Below are 11517 nucleotides of genomic sequence, written 5' to 3'. Positions count from 1 at the left end.
ATCCCGGGGGTTTGGTCTTTCCCAGGAACCTCCAGCGAGACTGAGCCAATTGGAGGTGGGCAAGATGCACCTTCCCCCGGAGGAACATCAACGCCTCTGTCAATAGGGTCTCTACTCCTACTGCGGGGAGTCTGACCACCCCTGGAACACCTATCCCAGAAGGAGAACCAGACGAAGAACTGACAGGCCGAGGAACGCTCCTGCACCTTCCCAAGTAGGCGTGGACGTGTCTTGCTCCTCTCTGTCCACCCAGACCATCCTCCTTCCTGTCACCTTCCCGGACTATCCTGGCCCCCCACTGAGTCCTGCCCTAGTGGCAATTTCCTAGACTGGTCAGTGGCCTTATCATTACGCATTCCTCTAGTCCCTTTACAATCCCCTATCCCAGTCCATGCCCTAGACAACCGTTCCCTAGGAACAGGACTGGTGTGCCAGACCACAATTCCCATTTCCCTCACAGTTGCTCACAACCACCATGAACGCATCACTTTCCTCATCTTAGACTTTCCTGCACACCCCGTAGTTTTCGGTTTCCCCTGGTTACAGTTGCATAACCCCAGGAAATCGTGGACAGAGAGGAGGTTGTTTGGATGGTCGCAGGAGTGTCAGGGGAGGTGTCTCTCTGTGCCACCTCTATGGAAAGTTCGGACCCATATCCCTATCCCAGAGGAATATCGGGGCCTACAGGTGGCTTTTTCGAAGACTCGTGCCACGTGCCTGCCCCCTCATCGCCCATGGGACTGCACTATCAACATATTGCCTGGTTCTACTGCAATCTCCTTCCCGTATCAATTACCAGACACTGAATGAGGCAACTGTTAAATTCAGTTATCCCCTGCCTCTCATACCCACTATGATCGAATCGATGCACGTTTGCTCAGTACTTTACCAAACTGAATTTACGCAGTGCCTACAACCTGGTGCGCATCAGAGAGGGAGATGAATGGAAGACCGACTTCAGCACCGCACCGGACACTACGAATACAGGGTAATGCAGGTCCGTTTTGGAGAGGCTGATAGGGCATCACCTGTACATCAAGGCGGAGAAGTGCCTTTTCTTCCAGCAGGTGGTCTCCTTCCTGGGCTATCAGATATCCACCGCGGAAGTGGAGATGGAAGATCAGAGGGTCATTGCAGTATGGTCGTGGCCTGTTCCATTCAACATAAAGGCGATGCGGCCCTTCCTAGGTTTTGCCAACTATTTCAGGCGCTTCATTAGGGGTTTCAGCACAGTGGTGGCCCCTCTCACCTCCCTCCTGAAGGGAGGTCCTAGACAGCTGTGCTGGACTGAGGAGGCCAACGAAGCCTTCTGTGAGCTCAAGGAATGTTTTACGAACGCACCTGTTCTTGCTCATCCTGACCCGTCTCTGCCCTTCATCATGGCTGGGCTGTTCTCTCCCAATGCACTGGATTGCTGCCTAAACTCCATCCATGCACCTTCTACTCACGGAAGCTGTCTCCCACGGAGTGGAATTACGACGTGGGGGATTGTGAGTTGCTGGCCGCCAAGAAGGCACTGAAAACATGCAGGCCCCGGCTGGAGGGTGCTCAACACCCATTCCTTGTTTGGACGAACCCCCAGAACCTAGAGTATATTCGAGCAGTGGAGAGGCAGAACCCACGTCAGGCCAGGTGGGCCCTATTCTTCGCCAGGTTTGACTTTACCCTCTCTTACCAGCCGGGATCTAAGAAGGTCAAGGCTGATGCGTTGTCCCGGGTGCATGACAGAGGACCGGAGGGAGGAAGTGACACCCATTATTCCCCTGTCCCGCATTGTGGCTCCTGTCGTGTGGAATGTGGATGTGGACATCTGTCGAGCCCTGCGACAGAAGCCCTTACCTGCCCACTGTTCCGTGGGGCGTACCTACGTGCCCTCTAATTTGCGGGACCGTCTCCTTGCCTGGGCACACACAGCACCTGTGTCGGGGCACCCAGGTATAGCCCATACTATCGACTGTCACTCCACCAAGTACTGGTGGCCCACCTTGGCACAGGACGTCCGGGTTTACGTCTCTTCCTGCTCCACCTGCGCACCGAGACACCTCCCCTATGGCAAACTCCATCTGCTGCCGGTTCCACAACAACCCTGGTCCCATCTCTCCGGTGGACTTTGTCACAGACCTTCCTCCCTCATAGGGGCACACCACCATCCTGGTCGTTGTGGACCAGTTTTCCAAAGCCTGTCATTTGATTCCTCTGCCTGGTCTCCCTACGGCCATGCAGACCACGGAGGGTCTCTTCTCTCACGTCTTCCGGCACTACGGGATCCTGGAGGACATCATGTCTGACCGTGGTCCTCAGCTCCCCTCTCGTGTCTGGAAGGCCTTCATGGAATGACTGGGAGTCACGGTCAACCTCACCTCCAGGTACCGTCTCCAATCAAATGGACAGGTGGAAAGTGTAAATCCGGAACTGGGTAGTTACCTACCTAAATCCAGAACTGGGTAGTTACTGTCAGGACCGGCCGGGGGAGTGGGCAGCATTTCTGCTTGGGCAGAATACACACAAAACTCCCTCCGTCACACCTCCACTAACCTCACACCCTTTCAGTGTGTTCTAGGCTATCAGCCGGCCCTGACACCGGAGTCCGATCAAGGATCCTGCGGTGGACGATTGGTTCCCGCGTGCCAAGGAGGTATGGAACACAGAGCACACCCGTCTCCAGTGCATCGTCCTCCGGCCGAAGGCGTAGGCCGATCGTCACTGCAGTGTGGCTCCGGTCTTTCACCCCAGTGACAGGGTCTGGCTATCTATGAAGGACCTGCCCCGCCGGAAGCAGAGCCCGTGGTTTGTGGGGCCGTTGAAAGTCCTGAGGAGAGTCAATGAGGTGACGTACAGCTCCCCGTCAATTACCGTAATCTCACCCTCATTTCATGAATCTCTCCTCAGGCCGGTGGCAGCTAGTCCCTTGGCTAGTGCTGGACCCCACGACGCACCTCCCCCTCCCTTGGACATCGAGGGGGCCCCGGCGTACTATGTCCGCAGCCTGTTGGACTCACAACATCGTGGGGGGTCTCTCCAGTACCTGGTCGACTGGGAGGGGCACGGTCCCGAAGAGCGGTGCTGGGTTTGGGGATGTCCGGGACCGTTCTCTCATTCGGGACTCCCACAGGCATCGTCCAGTCCGACCTGCACGGCGTCTCTGGGGTCATCCCCAAGGGAGGGGGGGGGGGGGGGGGGGGGTGTACTCTCACACCAGCCTCGCCCTTCACTCATTAACCCCGGACTCGTCTTTACACACACCTGGTTCCAATCCCCACTCTATCACTGTATATATACACTCCCTCTGTCATTTGGCTTTGTCGGTCATTGTAAATGTTGCTTGTTTTCCTGGGAGGAATCTCTCCTACTAAACTCAATTCCTCATCAATCCATGGAGCCTTAACAGTTCTAACAGTCAGTTTCTTAACAGGTGCATGTTTATCAATAATTGGAAGAAGCAATTTCATAAATTCACCATAAGCATTCCTGTTTCTTCTACAGATGTTATATCCTTCTATTGCTGCTGCATCAAAGGAATTACCTAAGTGAGTCTCAGAAATGGCTAATGTATGAATGTCATCTGATGTTAGCAAGCTATTGATTTCATGAACCTTATTTCTAAGGCTGTATATTTTAACATGGGCTATTTTCAGCCCTTTCCTGGGTAAGAGAAAGACATACATTTATTTCCTGAGTACTTTATTATTTTGCACTTTGGGTTTCGTCACGCTTTTATATAATTAGTGCTGTAATAAACTCAGTAGTAATAAACCTGCGACTGCCTCCTGCCTTCTCCTTTCTACACTCCTTTCTGACAGCTTCGAAGGCTTCCTCATAGCACAAAAAATAATTTCTAGGATTGTAAAACATTTTCAATGTAAACTAAAACCAAAACCAGATATAAAGTATGTAGAAAAGATAATGGAGCAATATATTATTAAGACCATCTTTGTATCAAGGCACAAGGTGAGACCCAAATGCAGACACAGGAGGCAGATGGTTGGAGTCTTACAATGTTTATTAATCCAAAGGGTTAGGCAAGAGAATGGTCGTGGACAGGCAAAGAGGTCAAAACCAGATCAGAGTCCAGGTGGTACAGAGTGGCAGACAGGCTCGTGGTCATGGCAGGCAGAATGGTCAGGCAGGCAGGTACAAAGTCCAGAAACAGGCAAGGGTCAAAACCGGGAGGACTAGAAAAAGGAGAATGCAAAAAGCAGGAGAACGGGAAAACCGCTGGTTGACTTGGAAACATACAAGACAAACTGGCACAGAGAGAAGGGAAACACAGGGATAAATACACTGGGGAAAACAAGCAACACCTGGAGGGGGTGGAGACAATAACGAGGACAGGTGAAACTGATCAGGGTGTGACACTTTGAGAACTAACAATCACCAAAATAAAAACTAGACAGTCCGGGAGAATCTGAAATTCCCAAAATGTCATAGCATGGTGCCCCCATTGGTTTTGTTGTAATGTTTGAGTCACTCAGATAGTATTTGCTTTGAAATTTCAATTTCTCTCTCACCCCCATGACAGCATTAATTTGTCTCTGCAGCCAACTAAAACTGACTTTGCCACCGCTGCTGAAAACCATCCTAGGAGTAACACTGAATTTATTATATTCTAATTCAGAGGAGAGGTTAGCATTGTCTATTCACACAAAGTATTGTTTCCTGTCAACAGTCCTGTTCTGTCCAGGAAGTGGAAGCAGGGAAACTATGAGGTGACATTACTTATTAAAATCATTGTTTAAAGAACAAGACAGTGGATTTTAAGTCCTTCAACGGTTATTGAGCAGCCTTCCTGCCAGGCCTGGCTGGGAATAATAAAAACACAGTCACAATGCCCTGTAGAGACATGGAATAATATATAGGACCAAAACCCCCTCCCACTAGACAGGCATAAATGTATGGTTTTAACTTGTTTGTTTTAACATAAAGACCAGGTGCAACTACAGTTTTGCTAGCTATGCAAACAGCAGATTATCATTATACTTACATAGCTAAGGGACAAAATTACTGGAGGACATTTTTGACACATTCTGGGATGCTCATTAATAACATAAATAAAGAAACAAAGTGAACGGCAGTGTCAGGGCCAGAAACTGCCCTGCAATGATTGACGCAGATGCACTGTCATATACCTTTTGATGGGATTAAATTGTCCCGACCTCTTGGATATGGAAATCCAGGCACCCAACAGAGGCTTTACGAAATGTCAGCATTATTAAAATGTGGACCGAGCTAAGACTCAGCTTGGCAACACCTTCTATAGTCTCCAGTGTTATGTTATGAGACTCAATAATACTATGAAGGATACATTGCCTTCAGAAAGTATTCATAGACTTATTCCACATTTTGTATTGTTACAGTCTGAGTTCAAAATTGATTAAATATATTTTTTCTCAGAAATCTACACACAATACCCTATAATGACAAAGTTAAAACACGTTTTTAGAAATGTTTGCAATTTATAGAAAATTAAATACAGAAATATCTAATTTACATAAGTATTCACACAGCTTTCCACACCTGGATTGTGCACAATTTCCCCGTTATTCTTTTCAAAATTCTTCAAGCTCTGTCAAATTGGTTGTTGGTCCATTGCTAGACAACCATTTTCAGGTCTTGACATAGATTTTCAAGTAGATTTAAGTCAAAACGGTAATTCGGCCACTCAGGAACATTCACTTTCTTCTTGGTAAGCAACTCCAGTGTAGATGTGGCCTTGTGTTTTAGGTTATTGTTCTGCTGAAAGGTGAATTAATCTCCCAGTTTTTGGTGGAAAGTAGACTGAATGTCACGTCCTGACCATAGTAAGATGTTATTTTCTATGGTAGAGTAGGTCAGGGCATGACAGGCGGTGGTTTGGGGTTTTCTATGTTTTCTATTTCTATGTTTAGTTCTAGTTTTTCTATTTCTATGTTGTTGTTTTTTTGGGATGATCTCCATTAGAGGCAGCTGGTTCTCACTGTCTCTAATTGGAGTTCATATTTAAGTAGGGTTTTTTCCCAACTGTTTTTGTGGGTAGTTGTTTCTGTTTAGTCTATGTACCAGACAGTACTGTGAGCTGATCGTTTTCGCTTTTGTTATTTTCTGTAGTGTTCTGTGTTAAAATAATACATTCATTATGAGCACTCAACACGCTACGCTTTGGTCCCCTTTCTACGACAGATGTTACAATGAATCAGGATTTCCTCTAGGATTTTCCTCCAGGATAAATTTTTATCCTGAAAAACGACCCAGTACTTAACAATTACAAGCATACCCATAACATGATGCAGCCACCACTACGATTGAAAATATGGAGAGTGCTACTCAGTAATGTGTTGTATTGGATTTGCGCCAAACATAACACTTTATATTCAGGACAAATGAATTGCTTTGTCAAATTCTTTTCAGTATTACATAATTCCATGTTGACATTATGGGGTATTGTGTGTAGGACAGTTGCAAAAAAAGTCTACATTTAATAAATTTTAAATTTAGGCTGTAACACCACATAATGTGGATACTTTCTGAAGGTGCTACAGCATTGTCTATTCCTTAGAGATCCAAATTCACAGCCTAGTTGTTTAGAGGGACATTGTACAGGTTGATTTTGACGAGACGTGGTATTTTCGGTATCAATGTCTTACGCTGCAGCAATCACAACAAATATCTAACAGAAATGAAAGGGACTTGAGAGGTGGTTTGCTGCAGCTACACACTCTTTCTGTGGGGAGTGAAGACTGATAAGGATGAGCAGTAGGCTACAGCTTTTTCCTGGTAGAGTAAGGAGAGAGAGAGTAAGGAGAGAGAGAGGGAGAGGATGAATGGGTGAAAGGATACACTATTTACGTCAGGTTAAAAATGGAGACAAGAGAAAATAGAGAAAAGGTAGGGTTAAGTATGAGAAATGCATTCAGACAACATAATACCATTATCACATCAAGTAATAAGAGATCTCCACATCTAACACATTTCAATAATGATGAAAAAGAAAAATCTGCATTTTATAGAATAATCTGTATTTTAACATTTTAGGCCACAACCATTTGCGATTCAATAGTTATTACAAAAATATAATTAGCCTTGTAGATTGGCATGTCAATGGACATACAGTTTACAGATTACTGAGGTGGTTTGTTACAGGATGGAGGTGCCCTTAATATAGTAATTACAGTAATCATGTTAACTGCATATGCTCTCCTATTGGTCTGTTTGAATGAATTGTTTCTATGACTTTAAAATGGTGATGTATTTCCTGGAGCAAGGAGGAGGGAAAGATGGGGAGATTCTCAAAACACGTTCTCGACTTGACTCCTCCAAGACCTGGAAAACAATAAGTGGTTGAGGAGTGTCAATTTGTTAGTAGGTGAACGTAAGAGTGTCCCCCCCTCAATAGACACTTTTCGTTGAGGATAGTCATGTGTATCCTACCTGAGTTCTTCGCAGAAAAGCTTTGGTATCTGCCACACCCCCTTGAAATCAGCTGTTGTTTTGTAAGAAGAGAAAACAATGTACGTTTGAAAACGATAAAACGGTACATCGTTTTATATATAACATGTCTGCCACAACTAGATAAATGTATTTTTACCGCTTTGCTAATATTTTGAGATTCCTCCCATGTAAAGATAATTTGCCTAATGACGCACTAGTTGACAACGAGAAGAAGCGCATTAGTTTCCACATTACCTTTTTCAAAAGGAGGTGAGGAGAGGATTTAGCAAAACCTGGGTGAATCTCCCAGGGACATCGGTTGTGGCTCGTTTTCTGTCCATTTTTTGTAATTCTTTAAGGTTAGTGTTCTGAGTATTTATTGACCCTACCCTACTCAAAGAACCCTGATTGTTACAGGTTACTGTGCAGGGTACCTATACACCCCCCTCTGCCTAAGAACAATGCATCCAATTGCAGACACAACAATCTAATCAGAGTTTATTTGTCACGTGCGTCGAATACAACAGGTGTAGTAGACCTTACAGTGAAATGCTTACTTACAGGCTCTAACCAATAGTGTAAAAAGGTATTAGTTGAACAATAGGTAGGTAAAGAAATAAAACAACAGTAAAAAGACAGGTTAATAACAGTAGCAAGGCTACATACAGACACCGGTTAGTCAGGCTGATTGAGGTAGTAAGTACATGTAGATATGGTTAAAGTGACTATGCATATATGATGAACAGAGAGTAGCAGTAGCGTAAAAGAGGGGTTGGCGGGTGGTGGGTGGGACACTTAACCTTAACCTTGTTCCGGAACTCCAATTTGAGCAGCAGCAGCTGAAAAATGAGCTCCTACAAATATTGAAATTTACATGGTTTTTAGAGTGAAGTACATCGGAAAAAGCAAAAGAAAACTGCAAGACTGAAGAGGAGAAAAAACAAGCAACAAACAAAGAAGATAGGCTTTTGAAAAATAACTATTTTTCATAAAATTGTAGTTATCTTAGCTAGCTGAATTGTTTACCAGTTGCTAAGCAGTTGCTAGGGACTCTTTTGGAAGAAGCTAGCTAGCTAACGAAGAACAACAAAGAATATCTAGTTAACAGAAGAAAAGAAAGAGAAAACCAGGACAGAAGAAAAAGGATATCAAAGTGAAACAGTTCTCTAAAGACACAAGAGACAATAATACAAGTAACAACACTTCTGTAGCTTGTCAACTATGTGTCTGTCTATCCCTGTTCTCTCCCCTCTGCACAGGCCATACAAACGCTTCACACCGCGTGGCCGCTGCCACTCTAACCTGGTGGTCCCAGCGCGCATGACCCACGTGGAGTTCCAGGTCTCCGGCAGCCTCTGGAACTGCCGGTCTGCAGCCAACAAGGCTGAGTTCATCTCAGCCTATGCTACCCTCCAGTCCCTAGACTTCCTGGCGCTGACGGAAACATGGATTACCACAGATAACACTGCTACTCCTACTGCTCTCTCTTCGTCTGCCCACGTGTTCTCGCATACCCCTAGAGCATCGAGCCAGCGGGGTGGTGGCACTGGAATCCTCATCTCTCCCAAGTGGACATTCTCTCTTTCTCCCCTGACCCATCTGTCTATCTCCTCATTTGAATTCCATGCTGTCACAGTTACCAGCCCTTTCAAGCTTAACATCCTTATCATTTATCGCCCTCCAGGTTCCCTTGGAGAGTTCATCAATGAGCTTGACGCCTTGATAAGTTCCTTTCCTGAAGATGGCTCACCTCTCACAGTTCTGGGTGACTTTAACCTCCCCACGTCTACCTTTGACTCATTCCTCTCTGCCTCCTTCTTTCCACTCCTCTCCTCTTTTGACCTCACCCTCTCACCTCCCCCCCTACTCACAAGGCAGGCAATACGCTTGACCTCATCTTTACTACATGCTGTTTTTCCACTAATCTCATTGCAACTCCCCTCCAAATCTCCGACCACTACCTTGTATCCTTTTCCCTCTTGCTCTCATCCAACACTTCTCACTCTGCCCCTACTCGGATGGTATTGCGCCGTCCCAACCTTCGCTCTCTCTCTCCCGCTACTCTCTCCTCTTGTCATTCGAAAACATAATGTTAAATTTCACTGCTATGCGGACGACACACAGCTGTACATTTCAATGAAACATGGTGAAGCCCCAAAATTGCCCTCGCTAGAAGCCTGTGTTTCAGACATAAAGAAGTGGATGGCTGCAAACTTTCTACTTTTAAACTCGGACAAAACAGAGATGCTTGTTCTAGGTCCCAAGAAACAAAGAGATCTTCTGTTGAATCTGACAATTAATCTGGATGGTTGTACAGTCGTCTCAAATAAAACTGTGAAGGACCTCGGCGTTACTCTGGACTCTGATCTCTCTTTTGAAGAACATATCAAGACTGTTTCAAGGACAGCTTTTTTCCATCTACGTAACATTGCAAAAATCAGAAATTTTCTGTCCAAAAATGACGCAGAAAAATTAATCCATGCTTTTGTTACTTCTAGGCTGGACTACTGCAATGCTCTACTTTCCGGCTACCCGGATAAAGCACTAAATAAACTTCAGTTAGTGCTAAATACGGCTGCTAGAATCCTGACTAGAACCAAAAAATTTGATCATATTACTCCAGTGCTAGCCTCCCTACAGTGGCTTCCTGTTAAGGCAAGGGCTGATTTCAAGGTTTTACTGCTAACCTACAAAGCATTACATGGGCTTGCTCCTACCTATCTTTCCGATTTGGTCCTGCCGTACATACCTACACGTACGCTACGGTCACAAGACGCAGGCCTCCTAATTGTCCCTAGAATTTCTAAGCAAACGGCTGGAGGTAGGGCTTTCTCTAATAGAGCTCAATTTTTATGGAATGGTCTGCCTACCAATGTGAGAGACGCAGACTCAGTCTCAACCTTTAAGTCTTTACTGAAGACTTATCTCTTCAGTAGGTCCTATGATTAAGTATAGTCTGGCCCAGGAGTGTGAAGAGGAACGGAAAGGCTGGAGCAACGAACCGCCCTTGCTGTCTCTGCCTTGCCGGTTCCCCTCTTTCCACTGGGATTCTCTGCCTCTAACCCTTTTACAGGGGCTGAGTCACTGGCCTACTGGTGTTCTTCCATGCCGTCCATGGGAGGGGTGCGTCACTTGGGTGGGTTGAGTCACTGACGTGGTCTTCCTGTCTGGATTGGCGCCCCCCCCCTTGGGTTGTGCCATGGCGGAGATCGTTGTGGGCTATACTCGGCCTTGTCTTAGGATGGTAAGTTGGTGGTTGGAGACATCCCTCTAGTGGTGTGGGGGCTGTGCTTTGGCAAAGTGGGTGGGGTTATATCCTGCCTGTTTGGCCCTGTCCGGGGGTATCATCGGATGGGGCCACAGTGTCTTCTGATCCCTCCTGTCTCAGCCTCCAGTATTTATGCTGCAGTAGTTTATGTGTCGGGGGGCTAGGGTCAGTCTGTTACATCTGGAGTATTTCTCTTGTCTTATCCGGTGTCCTGTGTGTATTTAAATATGCTCTCTCTAATTCTCTCTTTCTGTCTTTCTCTCGGAGGACCTGAGCCCTAGGGCCATGCCTCAGGACTACCTGGTATGATGACTCCTTGCTGTCCCCAGTCCACCTGGCCGTGCTGCTGCTCCAGTTTCAACTGTTCTGCCTGCGGCTATGGAACCCTGACCTGTTCACCGGACGTGCTTGTTGCACCCTCGACAACTACTATGATTATTATTATTTGACCATGCTGGTCATTTATGAACATTTTAACATTTTAACATTTTGACCATGTTCTGTAATAATATCCACCCTGCACAGCCAGAAGAGGACTGGCCACCCCTCATAGCCTGGTTCCTCTCTAGGTTTCTTCCTAGGTTTTTGGCCTTTCTAGGGAGTTTTTCCTAGGGAGTTTTTCCTAGCCACCGTGCTTCTTTCACATGCTTTGCTTGCTGTTTGGGGTTTTAGGCTGGGTTTCTGTACAGCACTTTGAGAATATCAGCTGATGTACGAAGGGCTATATAAAAATACATTTGATTTGATTTGATTTGATTCCATCCTATCATCTCTTCCCTCTGCTCAAACCTTCTCCAACCTATCTCCTGATTCTGCCTCCTCAACCCTCCTCTCCTCCCTTTCTG

The sequence above is a fragment of the Salmo salar genome, chromosome 12 (genome assembly GCF_965601325.2).
Source record: "Salmo salar chromosome 12, fSalSal1, whole genome shotgun sequence".
NCBI lineage: Eukaryota > Metazoa > Chordata > Actinopteri > Salmoniformes > Salmonidae > Salmo > Salmo salar.
Note: the sequence above shows the minus strand (reverse complement) of the source record.